The sequence below is a fragment of the Equus quagga genome, chromosome 12, assembly GCF_021613505.1.
Source record: "Equus quagga isolate Etosha38 chromosome 12, UCLA_HA_Equagga_1.0, whole genome shotgun sequence".
NCBI classification, from domain to species: domain Eukaryota; kingdom Metazoa; phylum Chordata; class Mammalia; order Perissodactyla; family Equidae; genus Equus; species Equus quagga.
The window spans coordinates 4,073,418-4,085,447 of NC_060278.1; the positions used below are offsets into that span (position 1 = coordinate 4,073,418).

The 12,030-nt window shown below is 36.9% G+C and overlaps 1 protein-coding gene across 1 annotated transcript in view; it reads right to left on the reverse strand.

The window, feature by feature from the left end:
• CCDC7 (coiled-coil domain containing 7) overlaps positions 1 to 12,030 on the reverse strand; it is a 485,718-nt gene that overhangs the window by 321,298 nt on the left and 152,390 nt on the right. The window lies entirely within an intron of this gene.

Below are 12,030 nucleotides of genomic sequence, written 5' to 3' on the forward strand. Positions count from 1 at the left end.
ATGCCATATACTAATATGGCAGTACTAACACACAGTATACTAATATGGTAGTACTTTTTTTCTTAATTTACAAATTTTTTAAAAGTATACTGAGATTGCATGTTCCATATACATTTAGTGAGGTGTGTGATGGAAAATACCAGGAAACCAGTGACCTCAAGAGTGTGATTTTATTAATAGCTTACCTCTTGGGAAGATAACAGATACTTTCCTATAGCACAAATTTTGAATTTAGGTTTTATCCCAGGCCTGAATTTTATTAACTCAGTTTTTTTAATTCACAGATTAGCTGGCTTTATCCATACCTACCTATGGCAAAGACTTCCAGAGGTTTACCAAACTAATTTTCTTTTCGTCTTAGGCACATTACAATCTATATTTCTAAGTCCCTCCTGCAGTCATATGTGGCAAATGAAATACAAGAGAAAATGACATGCACCGTTTCCAGCCTGGTCAATGAAAATAACTCATATTTGGTCTTTCATGTTTATGCCCAGTGTGGCTCAGGAAGCCAAATGTAAGATGACAAAGCCTCCATATGCCAGGATTCCTGAGTGATTTTGTGGAGCAGGATGCCCTAACACAAACACTGACCCTGAACTTCCTGGGATCATTTACACGAAGAAATAAGCTTCTGGTATAATGGTGTGAGCCATTATACATTTTGGGCCCATATGTCACAAGAGTTAGCCTATATATTAACTAATATACCACCAAGGGTTTTCATATGGCCTACGCAGACAACTAGGACAGAGCTAAATGATGCTGAAACCTAACATTCACATAGTGCTTTACTACATACAAAAGCAGTTCATAAACATTCATTCTACCCAAGGAGCATTTTTATAATGTATTATCAACTTCCATTAATTAAAGGTTTATAGAAAATGATGCTTAGTTCCTGACACATAGAAATAATAATAGGTCTTACCCCTCCCCTTAATTTAAAAAAATCTATTACTCTAATAAACCACTTTAAAAACAGGTTCAAAAACTAAAAGGAACTACTTCTTAAACATGTTGTTAAGATGTATATATGACAGACCTTTTGTGTAATGTAACCTGGTGTCTAGTAGTAGCAGTTCCAAATATTTTTCCTTTACTCCTTTTAGATTTTAGGTTGGCTTCCCTGTGAAGGGCAGACCCAAGAGCACCGAGAGCTTCCCGCCTCATTTGAGAAAGCCCCCTCTTGATGTTAGCAATATCACCGCTCCACAGCCAAATTAGGTCACTATAATACCTACAAGAGCTATATCAGTGAAAGAAATGAAATAATTTATAGTTAGAATATATAAGACCTTATTAATTATGGAATCAATAAAAGTGAAGAATCCATCTGCCTCGCTGATGCACAACTATTTTTTTAAAAACACAGATCTTACATGTTACTCCTTTACGTAAAAACTTACAGCAGTTTTTCCTTTTCTGAAACTTGAAGAACAAACTTCTTAATTTAGCATTCACTTTAGGAGTTTTCACAATCTCATACCAATCTACTTGTAGTAGGCAGTCTCTAAAATGGCTCCTGGTGATCCCCGTCTTATGGTATTCATGCCTGTAGTATCTCCTTCCCTTGTGTGTGGGCTGGCTCTAGTGACTACTTCCACTTCCAATAAATAGGTTATGACAAAAGTGATGAGATGTCACTTCTGAGATTAGGTTCTACCTCCCAGCCTCCCTCCCTCCCTCTCTCCCTGTTTCTGCCCTTGCTTCCATGTTGTAAGTAGCCTTATGGATAGACCGCATGACAAGGAACTGATGTCTCCAACCAACAGCCAGCAAGCACCTAAAAATAGTTACATGAGTATATAAGTGAGCTTGGAAGTAGGTTCTCCTCCAGTTGGGTCTTGAGATAAATGCAGCCAAGGCCAACACTGACAAAGATTCTTTGAAAATAGAATTTTACCACTTTAAGTATCGCCCAGCTCTGTTTTTTCTTTGACAGTTATGGTGCTGCAACTTGGATAGGATCAGATTCACATTTGGATCCTCAGACCACTCACCCACAACTCTAAGTACACACCTTTGAAGCCTGTGTCTTCACTCCTGACTGACTGATCGGGCCTTCCTTGGTGAATCCACTCCTAAACCATTGCTCCACTGAAGCTAGTAGGGACAGATTTTGATTCTTAAGATTCTGAGTATACTCTAGAATCTGATTGGAGACTCAGATAAACAGAAGCTGGGTTAGAGTCCTAGGTTTCTCTGTTTGTAAGAAGCTGGGTCAGAGTCCCTAGCAAACAGGCTAGATTGGAGTCCCAGACTGCTTTGTTTATAAGAGGCTAGTCTCTATAAAGAACAGAAGCTATGATAGAGTCCCAAGTTTTATGTTTAAGTGTAAAGGTACCACTAGTTAAGAACATGGGAGGTTCTCAACTGACTGAAACTCTCTTGTTGAACTCCTGCTGACATTATGCCCACCAACTATGTCTGCTTCCTTTCTTGTTGGCATTATTTCACTAAGGATAATATGGAACTTCAATGGCTTCTTTGGGAAACTTAAGATCTCTCCCAAACTGCCTGCTCTAATACCCCTCCCTTCCCATCACCTCTGCTCCTCCTTCCTCCTTTTACCACCTTCAATCCTCATTCCAGTTCTCTTGAATCCTTTGATATGTCCCCCTTCAACCTCCTACCTCCTCCATCCCTCTATCCACCCTGCCAGACTTTTCCCTTCCCACTTCAGCCCCTCATTTCCCTAGAGCCACTTGAAATTTAGGTCTCCTATCCTCAATCAAGGGCTCTCAAGAGACTCAAGGACCTCCAAAAGCAACTATCTGAGGCTAAAAAGAGAGACAGAGGCTATGTGGAAACAGAATTGGATGTTTTGTCCACTCACATGAGCTATGAAGACAACCAGATAGCTGCTAGATATTTCCTCAGTCACTTCCCAAAAATTAGTCCACAGCCTCCAGAAGATTACATATCAAGGCAAAAGAAAAATCTTAAACGTCTCCTCCACAAATATTGGTGAACAGGTAATCTTAACTTGTCCCATTTGTCAGAAACATAATTTAAATAAAAATATACAGTGGAAAAAAGATGAGAGCTAACTTTTTTACATAAACCAGTGAGTTTGTATTACTATGTGTTACTGACTCACGGCTAAAATTTTAGAATGAAAGCTATAAGATCTCTGTTTGCATCTGTATGTATGTTTATTTATATGTACATGTATGTATGTTATATATGTGTGACCTTTTTTACCTCTAGATGATATTACCAAATTAATTTATAAAAATCTTTTAAAGGAGTTTTATTCACATAGGCTTAGAGACAAATGAGTGCTTATATAAATTAAGTATTCCTAAAACTCTCAGAAATACAGAAACTAACCTAAATGTTTTTTAAGTTCGTATGATCTAGAATAATCTTTGGTGAATAAAGCTAGTTTTCAAATTGTTGTTAAAATAAAAACAGGCATGTCTTCAGAGTTGTCAGCATTAAATATAATGCAGACATAGAATTTTTTTCTACCTAAGTTTACTAGTCAAACAAGCTTAGGTTATATGTACTAAATGTTTACAATTATAGAACTATAAATCGAACCTAAGGACAAAACGTACAATAAAAATGAATTGCTTGACACATGACAAGCACGGCAGTTAAAAGAAAAATAGGGAAGGACCATATGTTTAACTTTTAGGTTCTTCGATTGTGTGATATTGTTGATACTTACCTGATGTGTTAAGAAGAAAAATGACAACATGAGTACTAGCTTTGTAAAATAGCTCATGAAATTTTCATGAGTAATTCAAGGATAATTGTTAAGAACAAGTAAATTAAATAGATGTAAGTGGAATTAAAGTTTGTAAATTAACTTTTCAACAATTATGTTTTATAATATATCTACTTAAAAATAGTTTCAAAAATACTTTTAGTAACTTGAAACCTTAAATCTATAATAAATTAAGTTAAATGATGGATATTAGTTGACTATGTAGATGACTTCCAAATAAGATAAAACACTGAAACATTAATTGTTGAACATAAGTTTATCTACTTTTGGCCTCTTCCTTTAATACAGTATAGAGAAGCTAAATATATTTTTGTCTTTTAATAAACATGAGAAATAACAAATATGAAGAGGACATATGTCTCTATAAAAGGAAATGATGTGTTCATAAATTTGCTGCAAAATGATAGTATATGGCTGACGGTTCACATTTGCTTACTACCTGGTTTTCTCTGTAAAAGAAAGGTTGCTAATGGTTAAAAATACTAATCAATGTATATAAAATAAAAATACTAGGAATAATAAAGGTAAAAGAAAAAAACTCCATATGAAAGGCAAGTAAGATGTGTTTTTGATAAGGAAATGACATTTTTTTTGGTTGACAAAGTAATTTTGTCCTAAAATAGAATGTCTGGTTGTTACAGAAGGAGAAATAGGAAAGAGTAGAACAAAAACTGAATGAATATAAAAAACAAAAACTTGTAGAAGATTTTTGGAAAAGGAATTTTATGTGGGTAAAGCTAGATAAGATTGGAATGGATTTATTCATAAGTTCTCTAAAAATGAAACAATATCAAAAGTATTCTCGTGTAAAACTAGGATTTGATTTTCTCTCTGTTAAAAGGACAAAGTTTTCTTGGACTATTGGTCCTCTCTTTTTTTTTTTTTTTTTTAAAGATTGGCACCTGAGCTAACAACTGTTGCCAATCTTCTCTCTTTTTTCTGCTTTTGCTCCCCAAAACCCCCCAGTACATAGTTGTATATTTTAGTTGTGGGTCCTTCTAGTTGTGGCATGTGGGATGCCACCTCAGCATGGCCTAATGAGCAGTGCGAAGTCCCACCCAGGATCCAAACCAGGGAAACCCTAGGCCACCGAAGCGGGGCACGTGAACTTAACCACTCAGCCACGGGGCCGACCCCTGGTCTTCTCTTGATAAGAGATTATGAAAAGCTTTTCTTTATCTCTTAAGTAATCTGCATAAAAAACAAAGATTCTGTGCTTTATCAAAATAATTTCCTGTGCTTCATGTTGTCTTTATCAAATATTTACTTAGTTAAAACAACCAAATCTTCTCAATATTAAAGAGCTGAGATGGTTGCTTTTTTGTTTTTCCCATTCATTTTTTTAATTGAGGTCACAATAGTTTACAACATTGTGAAATTTCAGTTGTACATTATTTGTCCATCACCATACATATGTGCCCTTTTACCCCTTACGCCCACTGCCCGATCCCTTTCCCCTCTAGTAACCACTAATCTGATATCTTTATCCATGTATTTGTTTATCTGACACATATAAGTGAAATCATAGGGTATTTGTCTTTCTCTGTCTGGCTTATCTTGCTTAACATAATACCCTCAAGTTCTATCCATGTTGTTGCAAATGGGACAGTTTTGTCCTTTTTATGGCTGAGTAGTATTCCATTGTATATATTTAACACATCTTCTTTATCCAATCATAAGTCAATGGGCACTTGGGTTGCTTCCACCTCTTGGCTATTGTGAATAATGCTGCAATGAACATAGGGGTGCATAACTCTCTTTGGATTGTTGACTTCAAGTTCTTTGGAGAAAAACTAAGTAGTGAAATAGCTGGGTCATATGGTATCTCAATTTTTAATTTTTTGAGAAATCTCCCTACTGTTTTCCACAGTAGCTGCACCAGTTTGCATTCCCATCAGCAGTGTATGAGGGTTCCCTTTTCTCCACATCTTGTCCAACATTTGTTATTTTTCGTCTTGTTGATTATAGCTATTCTAAAGGGTATAAGGTGATGTCTCAATGTAGTTTTGATTTGCATTTCCATGATGATTAGTGATGCTGAACATCTCTTCTTTGGCCTATTGGCCATCTATATATCTTCTTGAGAAAAATGTCTGTTCATATCCTCTGCCCATTTCTTGATTGGGTTGTTTTTTGTTGTTGCATTGCATGAGTTCTCTATACATTTTGGAGATTAATCACTTGTTGGATATATGATTTGCAAATATTTTCTCTCAGTTGGTGGGTTGTCTTTTTGTTTTGTTCCTAGTTTCCTTTGCCTTGCAAAAGCTCTTTAATCTGATGTAGTCCCATTTGTTTATTTTTGCTTTTGTTTCCCTTGCCTGAGAGATGTAGTATTTGAAAAGATCCTTCAAAGACTGATGTCTAAGAGTGTACTGCCTATATTTTCTTCTAGGAGTTTTATGGTTTCACATCTTACCTTCAAGTCTTTAGTGCATTTTGAGTTAATTTTTGTGCATGGCAAAAGATTCCGGTCTACTTTCATTCTTTTGCATGTGGCTGTTTAGTTTTCCCAACACCATTTATTGAAGAGATTTTCCTTTCTCCATTGTATGTTCTTGGATCCTTTGTTGAATATCAGCTGTCCTTAGATGTGTGGTTTTATTTCTGGTCTTTCAATTCTGTTCCATTGATCTGTGTGTCTGTTTTTGTGCCAGTACCATGCTGTTGTTTTTTTTTTTTTTTTTTACTATAGCTTTGTAATATATTTTGAAGTCAGGAATTGTGATGCCTCCAGTTTTTTCTTTTTTCCCAGGACTGCTTTAGCTACTCAGGGTCTTTTGCTGCCCCATATGAATTTTAGGATTCTTTGTTGTATTTCTGTCAAGAATGTCATTGGGATTATGATTAGGATTGCAATGAATCTGTATATTGCTTTAGGTAGTATGGACATTTGAACTATGTTTATTCTTGCAATCCATGTGTGTGGAATGACTTTCCATTTCTTTATGTCATCATTTCTTTCTTTCAATAATGTCTTATAGTTTTCATTGTATAGGTCTTTCACCTCCTTGGTTAAGTTTATTCCTAGATATTTTATTATTTTTGTTGTGATTGTAAATGGGATTGTACTCTTGAGTTCTCTGTTAGTTCATTATTAGAATACAGAAATGCAACCAATTTTTCTAAGTGGATGTTGTACCCTGCAATTCTGCTGTAGTTGTTGATTATTTCTAATACTTTTCAGATGGATTCTTTAGAGTTTTCTATATATAGGATCAAGTCATCTGCAAACAGCGAGAGTTTTACTTCTTCCTTGCCAATTTGGATACTTTTTATTTCTTTTTCTTGCCTAATTGCTCTGGCCAAAACCTCCAGTACTATGTAGAATAAGAGTGGTGAGAGTGAGCATCCTTGTCTTGTTCCGGTTCTCAGAGGGATGACTTTCAGTTTTTCCCTGTTGAGTATGTGGGTTTGTCATATATGGCCTTTATTATGTTGAGATAGGAAAGGAAACTTCTATACCCATTTTATTGAGAGTTTTTAACATAAAACGATGTTGGATCTTGTCAATAGCTTTCTCAGTGTCTATTGAGATGATCATGTGGTTTTTATTCCTGATTTCGTTAACATGGTGTAGCACACTGATTGATTTGCAGATTCTGAACCATCCCTGTGTCCTTGCTATAAAGCCCATATGATGATGGTGTATAATCCTTTTAATGTATTGCTGTAATCAGTTTCCCAATATTTTGTTGAGGATTTTTGCATCTACGGTCATTAGCGATATTGACCTGTAATTTTTCTTCTTTGTGTTGTCCTTGTCTGGCTTTGGGATCAGGGTGATGTTGGCCTTGTAAAATGTGTTAGGAAGTGCTCCATCCTCTTCAATTTTTTGGAATAGTTTGAAAAGGATAGGCATTAAATCTTCTTTGAATGCTTGGTAGAATTCTCCAGAGAAGTGATCTGGTCCTGGACTTTTATTTCTTGCGAGGTTTTTGATTACTGCTTCAAACTCTTTACTTATGATTGGTGTATTCAGATTCTATATTTCTTCTTGATTCAGTTTTGGGAAGTTGTATGAGTCAAAGAATTTCTTCATTTGTTCTAGGTTGTCTAATTTGTTGGCATATAGTTTTTCATAGTATTCTCTTATAATTCTTTGTATTTTGTGGTATCTTGTAATTTCTCCTCTTTCATTTCTAATTTTTTCTCTTTTTTTCTTGTGAATCTAGGTAAGGGTTTGTCAATTTTGTTTATCTTCTCAAGAATTAGTTCTTGGTTTCATTGATCCTTTCTATTATTTTTGTTTGTTTGCTTCAATTTCATTATTTCTGCTTTAATTTTTATTATTTCCCTCATTTTCTGACCTTGGGATTTATTTGTTCTTTTTCTAGTTCTGTCAGGTGTAGTTTAAGATTGCTATAGAGATTTTACTTGTTTGTTAATGTGAGCCTGTATTGCTATGAATTTCCCTCTTAGGACCACTTTTACTGCATCCCATATGAGTTGGTATGGTATGTTTTAATTTTAATTTGTCTCCAGATATTCTTTGATTTCTTATTTAATTTATTCAATGATTCACTGGTTGTTCAGTAGCATGTTGTTTAGTCTCCACATATTTGTCACTTTCCCAGTTTTTTTCTTGTAGTTGATTTCAGGTTTCACAGCATTATGGTCAAAAAAGATGCTTGGTATGCTTTCAATCTTCTTAAATTTACTGATGCTTGCATTATTTCCCAGCTTATGGTCTATCTTTGAGAATGTTGCATGTGCACTTGAGAAGAATGTTTATTCTGCTGATTTTGGATGGAGTCTTCTATATACATCTATTAAGTCCATCTAGTCTAGCTTTTCATTTCTTCCATTATTTCCTTGTTGACTTTCTGTCTGGTTGATCTATCCATTAGTGAAAGTACGGTGTTAGGTTCCATATTATTAGTGTGTTGCTGTTAAAGTTTCCTTTTAGGTCAATTAATAGTTGCTTTATGTAATTTGGTGCTCCTGTGTTAGGTGCACATGTATTTATAAGTGCTATGTCCTCTTGGTGGAATGTTCCTTTTATCATTATATACTGCCCCTCTTTATCTCTCACTACCTGTTTTATCTTGAAGTCTACTTTGTGTGATATAAGTATGGCAACACCTGCTTTCCCTTTGTTTGCCATTAACTTGGAGTATTGTCTTCCATCCCTTCACTCGGAAGCTGTGGTTGTCTTTAGAGCTGAGATGTGTTCCTGGAGGTAGCATTTTATTGGGTCTTGGTTGTTTTATTTTTCTTGAGGAAGATTAGCCCTGAGCTAAGATCTGCCACCGATCCTCCACTTTTTGCTGAGGAAGACTGGCCTTGAGCAACATCTGTGCCTATCTTCCTCTATTTTATATGTGGGACACCTGACACAGCATGGTTTGACAAGTGATGCATAAGTCAGCACCCAGGATCCGAACTGGTGAACCCTGGGCTGGCAAAGCAGAACGTGCGAACTTAACCACTGTGCAACCAGGCCTGCCCCTGGGCCTTGTTTTTTAATCCATTCAACAACTCTGTGTCTTTTGTCAGGGAATTCAATATTTGCATTCAAAGGGATTATTGATCTATGAGGGCTTAATGCTTCCATTTTATCACTCAGTTTACAGTTGTTCTGTATTTCCATTGTTTCTCTTCCTGTGTATTTTTGACTGCTGTTTCAGTTTGGTGATTTTCTATGATGGTTCTCTTAATTTTCTCTTTATTTATCATTTGCATCTCTTTTTTGATTTTTTGTTTAGTGCTTACCATTAGATTGGTATAAAAAATCTCACAGATGAGATAGTCCATTTTCTGATAGCCTCTCATTCCCTTATTCTAAGCAGTTTCCATTCCTTAACTCTTCCCTTTCTCAGTTACTGTTGTCACAACTTACTCTATTTTGTGTTGTAAGTTTGTGATTAAAATGAAGTCATTATATTTATTTTTAGTGTTTTCCTTCCCTTTATCTTTAGAGCTATAATGAAGTGTTGCTAATTTGTTCTGATAGAGAGCTGAAATTTTCTAATTTTGTCTATTTATCTCCTTGCTCAAGGCTGTGTAAGCCCTTTTTTTTTCAGGTATGAGGGCCTTCTTGATCATTTTTTGTAAAGAGTGTCTTGTGGCAATAAACTCCCTCAGCTTTTGGTTATCCGGGAAAGTTTTTATTTCGCCATCATATCTGAAGGATATTTTCACTGGATAGAGTATTCTTGCTGAAAGTTTTCATCTTTCAGAATTTTTAATATGTCATTCCACTCTCTCTTAGCCTGTAAGTTTTCTGCTGAGAAACCTACTGATAGCCTAAAGGCCTTCCTTGTTCGGTTATTTTCTTCTGCCTTGCTGCCCTTAAGATTTCTTCATTGTCATTGACTTTTGCCAGTTTGACTAATATATGCCTTGTAGCAGGTCTTTTTACATTGATGTAATTAGGAGTTCTATTGGCTTCATTTACATGTAATTCCAGCTCCTTCCCCAGGTTTGGGAAATTCTCAACTATTATTTCTTTGAATAAGCTCTCTGCTTCTTTCTCCTTCTCTTCTTCCTTGGGAATATCTATAACCCTCATGTTGTATTTCCTAATTGAGTCGGATATTTCTCAGAGAATTTCTCCATTTCTTTTTAGTTTTAGTTCTGAAGCATTTCTATATTTCTGTCCTCCAGACTGCTGACTCATTCCTCCATAATATAAGCTCTATTATTTAGGAAGTCCAGATTTTTCCTTATCTCCCATTATGTTTTTCCTCTCCAACATTTCTCATTTGTTTTTATTTATAGTTTAAATCTCTTTTGTGAAGAATTGCTACTGTTCATTAATTTTGTTCCTTATTTCATTGAACTGTCTGAGTTCTCTTGTAACTCATTGAGTTTCTCTATGATAGATACTTTGAATTCTCTGTCATTTAGATTGTAGATTTCTGTAGCTTCAGGATTTTTGTCTAGGTGTTTGTTTTTTGCCTTCTTGTCTGGAGTAGCAATATATTTCTTCATACTACTTGATGAAGTGGATTTGTGCTGCTGCATAGTGAGAGTATCTGGTCACATGTTCCACCTGCTGCCACTGGCAGGGAAAGGAGTTGTGTATTCTGAGCTCACCACAACCCCTTTCAGCTGTTCCTGTCCGAGCCTGGGCCACTCCTTGGGACTGCAGTGGCCCTGTGATCTCTCCAACAAAATGGGAAAGCAATCACATAGGGGCTCAGGGCTGCCACTGCCTGCTCCCACAGTCCAGCCAAGATGCCCTCCTCCCTGCAGGCCACAGTGGTATTATGGGCATTCACAGCTGTCAGAAGCTCACCTCATCATGCAGATCTGCAGCTGTCTCCTCCTAGGCCACACCAGCTGTTGTGCTTGGTGGGCAGGCCCTCCCCACTGGGTCCTAGCCAGAGCCACTCCCTGGGACTGTGCAGGACTGTGGGCTCTCCCACTGGATGAGAGAGCAATTTCACAGGGGTTCAGGGATGCTGCCACCTGCTCCCACAGTTCTGTAGTGTTGCACTCCCCCATTCATGGCCACAGCAGTACTATGGTCTGTCTCAGCAGCCAGGAGCTCATTTGCCCAGGCACACAGATCCACCACCATCTGCTCATAGGACACACCAGCCATTGTGCATGGTGGACAGGGCCTCCCCACTGGGTCCAAGCCTGAGCTGCTTCCTGTGGATCACATGGCACTTTGGACTCTCCCACCAGACAGGGAAGTGATCACACATAGGCTCTGGCCTGCTGTCACCTGTTTCCGCAGTTGTGTTGAATGTGCGCCCACCCTTGGGGCCACAGCATTGCAGTGAGCACTCAAGCTGGGAGAGCAGTTGAATGTGTGTACTGGGCTGCCTAGGGGCTAGAGAGTGCTCACCTATCTTGACCACCTCCTCAGGGATTGGCCATCCACCATCAGATGTATAGCTGTGCAAGGCACTTAGGTGTCCTGATGTGCTGTGTGGGTATCCTCCACTGATCAATGAATGTCCATTTAGTTGTAGTTTGAAGGAGGTAAGACAAAGGGAACAGCTCACTCTGCCATGTTGCTGACATCACCTCCTGGTTTGCTTTTTTTTTTTTTTACAATCGTAAACTTCTATATTTATCTTTGAAATCTCATTATCATTTTTGTTAAGTGGATAATTAAGTATTGTTTCACAGTGAACTGTGATCCTATTTTGTCAAGTTTTCAAACCTTTTGAAATTTTTAACAACTCCCCCAAATCAAATGCTAAATGAAATCTTTTTGATCTTGAACTACTTTTGAGATTTCCCAGAGGGCCCTTGGAAGATTCACAAAGGATTTGTCCTTGACCTTATAAAAGAGAGATATTAAACTAATTGGGTTGATATTGTATGTTAAA